Source organism: Bubalus kerabau, chromosome 18, assembly GCF_029407905.1.
Source record: "Bubalus kerabau isolate K-KA32 ecotype Philippines breed swamp buffalo chromosome 18, PCC_UOA_SB_1v2, whole genome shotgun sequence".
Taxonomy (NCBI): domain Eukaryota; kingdom Metazoa; phylum Chordata; class Mammalia; order Artiodactyla; family Bovidae; genus Bubalus; species Bubalus kerabau.
The window spans coordinates 15,535,275-15,543,398 of record NC_073641.1 but is presented as its reverse complement, the minus strand read 5'-3'; the positions used below and the strand labels follow the sequence as shown (position 1 = coordinate 15,543,398).

At 36.2% G+C, this 8,124-nt stretch overlaps 1 long non-coding RNA gene across 1 annotated transcript; it reads left to right on the top strand.

The window, feature by feature from the left end:
- The first annotated feature begins 2,188 nt into the window (after positions 1 to 2,188).
- LOC129633253 (uncharacterized) lies at positions 2,189 to 7,600 on the top strand. Its single transcript, XR_008704976.1, has 3 exons — positions 2,189 to 2,273; positions 5,732 to 5,825; positions 7,350 to 7,600. It is a non-coding gene; the product is annotated as an uncharacterized LOC129633253 (long non-coding RNA).
- Positions 7,601 to 8,124: the final 524 nt, after the last annotated feature.

Below are 8,124 nucleotides of genomic sequence, written 5' to 3'. Positions count from 1 at the left end.
CAGGATCCAAATTATGTGGGAAAGGAGGGAAATTAAAACAGTCAGATGGATGGGAAGATATATATACACTCTTTCAAACTTTTGATATTGATTTAAACAGGAATAAAAGATTACCATTTTATTAATAATTTTAAGTTGAATAAGTAATGCATACAGATGTTATAGAATTTCAAGTAGTTTCAAAAGGTATAAAATGAAAATTCTCTTTTCCACCCCAACACCTGCCCTTTAGGTCTCCCTCCTAGGCAATTACTACTAATTTCTTGTATCTTTTCCCAAAGATATGTTGTACATAAAGAGACATATATTATAGCATAGTATCTTGATATTTAGTATTTTCTTTAGAAATTTCAGGTCTATGAATATCCTCATAAAATTTTTGACAAATTATTCAATGATATGTGAAATTTTCATAACATATCAGTATATTTTTGACAACAATATAATTCTTTGCCAGATAAGCAGATCTTATTTTACATTTAAATAAATGTTTAGGAGCTTTTAGGAGTCTATGACCTAAAATGTTTCATAAATACCTTGAGAGCTAGAATAAGACATACTTATCAGTTATCCCTCCACTGTCTCGAATTTCCTATTCTTTCACTATTCTGTACACTTCTTGTTCAAGTCTAGTCAAACAGAGGGCCCCTCACTACACCCAATACTCTCTTCTCTCAACCCCAGCTGTGTTGTGTGAAACACTCTGCCATTTTTTTCCCTGAAAATCATCTCTGTTCTTTTCTTCAAAATACTTTAAAAAAAAAAACAAACCAACCTCCTTCAAGAAATTGACCCTAAAGCACCCCAACCTTTGGAGATCATTTAAAGTGACTCATGGATATTGTGGATTCCTTACCTCTGTTGTATTTTTGCTCCGTTTTCTTCTCAAGTCCAAGAACTCTCTGAATTTTTTGAAGAAAAGTACCTTCTCTTCAGTATGTAAACACCACAGCAATAGATACCTCCTAATGGTTGAGTTCTTCCTCTCAGTAACCCAAGGTGCCCCCTAGAAGTTTCCACCCATTTGCATGTCTTCCTTACAGAATGAGTAATTCCTTTTTCTGTATAACAGCTGTTCACATGCAGCCACAGTCATGCCCACACACATTATTGCCTGTTCACGTCCAGGTAAAACTCTTTTAGTTTCTTCACCTTTTTCTTGGATAATACATTCTTTTTTAGTCTTTCGGCTAAGATCAGTTGTGTTCAGGTGTTTCTAGATAATTCATTGTCTTGATAATCTTATATTTTTGCTTATCAATATCTGGCCTAGCAGGACTCCCATAACCAAATACAATGTTCCATCACAGAGTAAATCCCCTTTCCTCATTAGTGGTATCCAGGGCTGGATCCAGGCCAGGATTTTTAGGTTGGCTGTGGGAGTGAACCTTGCTGGCTTGTGTCTCTGAGTTACAATCAGACATTCAATGGCTACTTCCCATGTAAGTATGAACAGAAGTAAGAGACAATCCAAAATGTCAAGGAAGGGGAATAGTCAGAGAGCGAGAATTGGACCTGAAATAAAAGATTAGTAATTCTGAATGGTTAAATGGGAGTTCCTTAATATGTTCACTTCTTGTCTGTATGAAGTGAACCCTATAGTTTTCCAGTGACAATAAAACACAGAAACACAGGGACAAGGAGCTGAATCTTTTTTACGACATCCTGTCCAAGACATTGGTCAGGGAGAGAAAAATGAAAGGTGCTGAGCTGGTTTGAACAGGACTTTTACTACTTCAAGCAAGATATTCTGCGTTGATTAATGTAGCCTCAGATGGTGGTCACTTTTTTAGCAGTACATCACACAATGGGCTCAGCTGAGATTGTGGTCAGCCAAAACTCTCAGGTCTTTTGTATGAACTGTGGCTATCAGCAGTACACAATCCTGCAGTTTTGCAATTTCTTTTTCCTCTTAAATTCAGGAAATTATATTCATCCTTATTAGCATTTCTTTTCTAATCATTCTACCTAGTTTAGAAGAAAAGTGCTTTGAAATTAAACAGCCTGAACTCAGAACTCAGCTCATCCATTATCTGGCTCTCTTTCTTGGGCAAAATACTTTACGTTGCTAATATTATTTTCTTAAATAACATTTATTTCTTACTAATGGTACTGACTTTGTTCTGTTTTGCCATCCATCCATTAATTTACTCATCCATTCAACAAATGTGTGCTTTCCTTGCACCAGGTACTGTGTTAGATGTGCAATAGATGCCCTTTCCAGAGGTCTTCATTAATTCACACTTAAATTCAAGGATCAACCTTTTGATATGGTAAGACATATGTTTTAACCTCAACTTGTTCTCCAGGTGGGTTAAGTAGATAGAAATCTGTTACTGAACATGTAAAGATTATGATTTCTGGATCTGATATAAATACAACTGAGTAAACATTTTCCCAGTCCACAGGCACATCTATACAACATTTTGTTAAATGTTTTACACACAACAGAGTTTAGGACCAGTCAGTGTGATTAATGGAAGAACGAGAAGAAATGCATTAACATATGTATTCTCCTAAAGAATGTATATTTTCTAGCCTGTGCTTTGTTCAGAGAATCATTGTTTTTAACAGCCTTAAACTTGAAACAACTGAACGGTAGAGAAGTTAATTGCGATATATTAACTCATTGAAATAATACATAACAATGAAAATAACAAATTACAGTTACACACAACAACTTGGATGAATTTCACAAAATAATGTTGAGTGAGAGAAGCCAGACACAAAGTGTGCGTGCATGCTAAGTCACTTCAGTTATATCTGATTCTTTGCGACACTCTGGGCTGTAGGCAGCCAGGCTCCTCTGTCCATGGGATTCTCCAGCCAAGAATACTGGAGTGGGTTGCCATGCCCTTCTCCAGGTGATCTTCCCAACCCAGGGATCAAACTCTCGTCTCTTACGTCTCTTGCATTGGCAGATGGGTTCATACCACTAGTGTCTTGGGAAGCCCCAGACACAAAATAACACCCATTAAATTTTTCCACTTAAAGCATAAAAACAGGCAAAAGTTATCTGTAGGATGGAAATCAGTCTAGTGGTATCCTTGGAGGAGGTTGTGACTGAAAGGAGCCGTGGGAGGTTTAGCCTATATTTTGTGGTACAGGTCTTTAGAGTACTGATTCGTATACCACCCTGCTTAAGACTTTCAGATGGAAATAAGATTTTTTTCCACAAAATATATTCAAGAAATGTAAAGAAGACTAAACCATATTTTGCCTAAATAAGTCAGCAATACCACCCAATTTATGTTTAAGTTAGATGTAATTATTGCTTCTTTTTTAAAATCCTTTCTCATCACCAATGTATCTTCTCAGGCCCAATCTGCTTTTTGAGATTTGGTTGCATGACCAAAGCATCTGGCAGCCTTTCTGCTAGACCAGCTGTCAATGAATGAAAAACAAGCAAGCTCTCATTGCACAATGTGTATCAAGTCATTCCGTTCTATAAAAAGAATACTGATTTGATCTTCAGTGGCTGGGGTCTGGTGGCAGGATGGTGATTGTAACTATGTCTGGTATTTATATCAACCTTAATCACTCACTGTGTACCAGTTGAGAACCTTGGTTCTAATAAGTTGGTCCCAGCCCTATATTTAATTTCTGTAAATTACTTGTTGTCTCCACTGCAAATTAACGGTAATAAATTTTCTTTTTCCTGGGCCAGCTTCTTGTTGTAGTCTCTTAGGTCACTCTCCCTCCCATCTTGCTAGTATGTGCCAGCAGAAATAACACACTAATTTTGATATTGCTGTAAATCAGTGCTTTTTAATTGGGACTGACTTTGTCCCCCTGGGGGACATTTTTGGTTGTCACAGCTAACAACTGGTGATAGAAGCCAGGGATGCTGCCAACATCATATAATGCACAGAGTACCCATAAAGAATTATCAGTTTCAAAAGGTCAATAGCCTTAAAGCTGAGAAATTCTGATAAATAAGGATAAAATAGGGAAGTGATTACGATTAACAAATACATGTCAAACTGAAGTATGAGTAACAGGAGTTATCCTCTGTGTTCGATTCTCTATTCCGTTGCTTTCCTCTATGAACAAGGAAATGAATACTGACTATATGTTCATCATTCCTTGTGCACACCTTTCAGTGGGAGATACCCCTTCTTTTCAAATGAGAATGTCTAATGCTGGGCATTTGCACAATGGCTGAGGCATATTTATGGGCAGTGGAAATTCACGTGAACATTTCATAGAGCCTTAACCAAGAGTGTGGAAAATATTCTCAACATTAAGTCTTTTGGACTTCAAAAAGTTCAATTCTTGGATACTTTGGTTTCTGAACACTCATCCGATTTTTATGTGTTTGTTCTACACCCCCAAAGACCTGTTTCAGTCTCCTCTTTTGACCCTGATTAACTGAGTTTCTTGCATGCTCAGACTTCAGTTCTGCATGACTGGACAAATTCCTAGAATGAACCTAACCTTCTCATCCTCCTTCTAGAAGTGTTGTTAATATTGAATAATTTTTAATGACTTTTCACATTTCTTTCAGAAGTGAGCTTGTAGTGCTCTTCCATTGACATTTATCTCAACGGTTCTAGAAGAGCATTTCTTCTTTTAAATGAATACATCAAATTTTATTTGGGAAAATTAAGTCAATACAATGTAAAAGTATAAGCGGGCTCCTTGTGGAGACATTTGTTTTCATTTGTGGCTGTTTGCACTTCAAACCCTAAGTAGCTTACTGCATTGCAAAGTTGAGTCTTCAGTGTCTGAAGGTCAGTGAAAAGTCCCAAAGAAATGTGCCGCTATTAATAGTCCCCGCAGGACTGGTTCAGATTTGACATTTATAACGCCATCCAAAGGAAGGGATTGGTTCTAGGATTCTTGCGGTGGTGTGTGTGCTCAGTCATGTCCAACTCTTTGTGACCACATGGACTGCAGCCCACCAGGCTCCTCTGTCTATGGGATGTTCCAGGAAAGAATACTGGAGTGGGTAGCTATTTCCTATTCCAGGGGATCTTCCCGACTCATTGAACCCCCATCTCAGGAGCACTAAGCCATGCCTGGAAAAAAAAAAAAAAAGAGGGGCCCACATTTTACAAACTCTTAACCAGAACTCACATCTGATGATTTTGGAGTATGAGCAAGAAGTAGGGAGTAGGTTTTAGAGCCAGCGTGTTGCCCTGGAAATATGCTAACAAACTACAATTTAAGCTTCTAAGTTGGAAGGAGAATATGTGAGTTGACTATGTTTGTTTGTTTTAATTTATTGATGTATATATAGTTGATTTAAAATGTTTTGTTTAATTTCTGCTGTACAGCAAAGTGACTCAGTTATACGTATGTTAATATGTTTTTCATATTCTTTTCCATTAAGTTTTATCACAGGATATTGTATAGAGTTCCATGTGCTAAATAGGACCTTGTTGTTTATCCATCCTATATATAAAAGTTTGTATCTGCTAGTTCCAAACTTCCAGTCCTTCCCTCTTCCATCCCACCTCCCACTTGGCAACCACAAATCTAATCTCTATATCTATAAATCTGTTTTGTTTCATAGATATGTTCATTGGTGTCACATTTTAGATTCCACATACAAGTGATATCATATGGCATTTATCCTTCTGATTTTCTTTTCTTAGTAATCTCCAGGTCCATCCACGCTATGTTTCTTAAACTCAGGCCAAACCTGAACCCTGGTCCTCTCCCTAGACCCTGGAGACGCAGAAGATACTGGGTATAGAAAAATAATTATGTGATTTTTTTTCTCCAGCATTTCCAGAAACCTGCTGACTCCACCTTGGAAAAAATGTGTTCAGAATCCTAAATTGTACCTTCTTGTCAACATTTTCTCTAACGGAAATAGAGTAAGTGTACCATGATTATCATTATTTGACATGACTATAAAAATAATTATAATCACGGCAATGATTTCCATGAAAGCTCAATTAACCAATGTTAAACATAGCAGAAACACAAAAGCTTAATAAAGTAAACATGGAGACTTCTTAAGTAAACTTATAGCTGGAAAGTTTTGAAAGACTTTTTATAACCACAGAGATGCTGTGTTGTAAGTTCCATATGGCAATGCAGAGCCAGTAGAGGCAAACTGTTATCACGTGGTATGAAGCACAGTGATTGGGTGTCAGATAGACCTTGGGTCAAGCCTTGATTTTGTTACTTACTATCTGAGTGATCTTTTATAAATGACTTCAGCTTTCTGAGCCTTAACTTCACATTCAAAATGGAGACAATAATGGTACTATCTCAGGGACTTTTGAGAATATTAAATGACTTATTGTGTATAAAATCCTATTCAGTCCCTTAGTATTAGTTTATATTTATTTCTCCTAGATACCAAGCAAGTAATCATGCTTTGGATACCTGTTAACAGAACATAAGTATGGCAAGATCATGGTATTTATTAAGTTTAATTTAATGACTAGAGATAATCTGGAGTAATTTTTTTTTACCCCATTTATTTATTTATTGTAGTAAAATATACATAAAACTTCCTATTTTAACTATTTTTAAGAAAACAATTCACCGACATTAATTACATTCCCAATGTGTGCAACCATCATCACAATCCATTATAGAAATTTTTCATCATCCCAAACAAAAATTCTGTACTGGTGACAATAATTTGGGGATTCCCTAGTGGCTCAGACAGTAAAGAATCCACCTGCAGTGCAGGAAACTCGAGTAAGATCCCTGTGTCTCGAGGATCCCCTGGAGAATGGAATGGCTACCCACTCCAGTATTCTTGCCTGGAGAATTCCATGGACAGAGGAGCCTGGTGGGCTAAAAGAGTCAGACACAACCGAGTGACTCACACAACAATGGCAGTAATTTATGTAGTCATTTTAAAGTGATTTTTAAAGTATTTTATATAATGGTAATCACATTTTCTTTACTACTGTGTATGTGCAGTTCAGTTCAGTCACTCAGTCATGTCTGACTCTTTGTGACCCCCTGAACTGCAGCACACCAGGCCTTCCTGTGCATCACCAACTCCCGGAGTTTACCCAAACTCTTGTCCATTGAATCAGTGATGCCATCCAACCATCTCATACTAACCATACATACATACATACATGCATTCTAACTAACCATACATACATACATACTAACTAACCATACATACATACATACTAACTAACCAACCATACATACATACTGTATGTATGTCATCACTATAGAAAGTTAGGAAATATAGGTAAAAATGAAAATAAATCATTGGAAATTTCATTCTTCACAAACACATAACATTAATATTTTACTATATCATATCACAAATTTTCCTCTTGCAAGCATATATATAATGGAATGCTATTATGAATTCTATTTTCTAACCATTAAAAAAAATCCTTTGGCTTTGTGATACACAGCACCTGGGGCAAATGACCACTGAGAAGAGAAGCAGAGAATTACTTTTCCACTTCAAAAAAGACTGACAGGGAAGCAATGAGACAAAGGCAAAAATGACTTGTTTTTATGAAGACTGCTTCATTTTAGAGACTAATTATTCCTCAATCTACAGCTGTTGTGATCCTAAGAATTCCTGTAGTAAATCATCCTGAAGTCTAATTGCCATCTCTCTTAATGTTTCAAAGCAAGTAAATAAATGAAAATCTTTTAAAAACCTAACACTCAAACCCTACCTAATAATGATTATCTCAAAAAGGAATGAACAGGGTGGTGGGAAAAGAAATGAAATTACTTCTCTGAAAGTATCTTGTTATATAGTTTAGCCATGTAATGTACATAAATATTTAACATTTTTGAAAAAGAAAATTTAAATCAATCTATAAAAGTTAAAAACAGACTGAAATAAACAAACCAAACTCACATGAAGTAAATTAATGAATCAAAACAAATAAACTCAATATCAAATCAGTAACACAAAGTAACAACTAAAAAGATACAAGAAAAATAATTATTTCAACAGTATACCTTACCAGAACATGTTCTAAGAGCAAATAAAGGTACAAAGAAAACACAAACTGCATTATGAATTTACTTGTTAGACACAAAATTGTTATTATTATATTGAAACTATTTAAAATATACTATCAGTTCAGTTCAGTTCAGTCGCTCAGTCGTGTCCGACTCTTTGTGACCCCATGAATCGCAGCACGCCAGGCCTCCCTGTCCATCACCAAC